This window comes from Pseudophryne corroboree, chromosome 2, assembly GCF_028390025.1.
Source record: "Pseudophryne corroboree isolate aPseCor3 chromosome 2, aPseCor3.hap2, whole genome shotgun sequence".
Taxonomy (NCBI): domain Eukaryota; kingdom Metazoa; phylum Chordata; class Amphibia; order Anura; family Myobatrachidae; genus Pseudophryne; species Pseudophryne corroboree.
Window position 1 is genome coordinate 258,394,756 of NC_086445.1, and position 1,109 is coordinate 258,395,864.

Below are 1,109 nucleotides of genomic sequence, written 5' to 3' on the forward strand. Positions count from 1 at the left end.
CTCTCTCATCCTGACGCCAGTCACATAACTTCTCTGCAATACAAAAGTAACAGAGAGACTGTGCGCAATAATGGACAGCAGAAGTACTCTTTCTGGTGGGATCGATATGAAATACCTCCAATCAAAATCCCGACGTTCAAAATCCCGACACCAATTGACCGATGGTCAAAATCCCGACATGGACAAAATACCGACATTTAAAATACCGACAAGGTCAAAATAATGACATGTAAAATGCCGACAGGTCAAAATACCGACATGCGGTTTTTGTTGTTTTTTGTGTGTATGTCGACATAAGTCAACATGGACACCAAATAAAGTGTACCGCGTCCCCTGCTTCGGGCACGGTGCCTCGCTGCGCTCGGCACACTATTAAATTCCCCCTCCAGGTCCACTGGGATGGTAAAGTATGAACAAGTCGGTTTCAATGAAAAAAATCATGAAAAACTCATGTCGGTATTTTGACCTGTCGGCATTTTACATGTCGGTATTTTGACCTTGTCGGTATTTTAAATGTCGGTATTTTGTCCATGTCGGGATTTTGACCTTGTCGGGATTTTGACCATCGGTCAATTGGTGTCGGGATTTTGAACGTCGGGATTTTGATTGGAGGTAAACTGACTGCATCCCTTTCTGGTATGTGCCAATAACCGTACACCCTCTCATTCACAATCTATGTGATATTACTGCCATATCTCACTGGTTACGCCCAATCTCGCCTGATCTTGGAAGCTAAGCAGTGAATAGCCTGATTAGTACCTAGATGGGAGACTGCTAGGGAATATTAGGTGCAGTAATAAATACCTTTGTATCCATGTGAAAAGCAGAAGTGTTGGAGCAACCTTTGACCCTTACCGATTTCACATCTATATTCCTTTCTTCTTATTCAATTAGTTTATTATTTTTTCTGATCATTGACCCATCTAGAGCTTTTCTCTGACTGTACATGATGATCAGAAACTTAAAAATAGCAGATTAACCTTTACTAGGATATACCATTACAATAGGCATTGGTTGATGGACTAAAATCTTAGTCAAAATTTATTATATCAAATGCCTATGTACCACATGTCGGAATTTTTCTGTTATGCTGAAATTTAAATTCTTGA

The 1,109-nt window shown here is 40.2% G+C and overlaps 1 pseudogene; it reads left to right on the top strand.

Annotated features, from left to right (window-relative positions):
- The first annotated feature begins 681 nt into the window (after positions 1–681).
- LOC135054407 (5S ribosomal RNA) lies at positions 682–800 on the top strand (annotated as a pseudogene).
- The last annotated feature ends 309 nt before the right edge of the window (positions 801–1,109 follow it).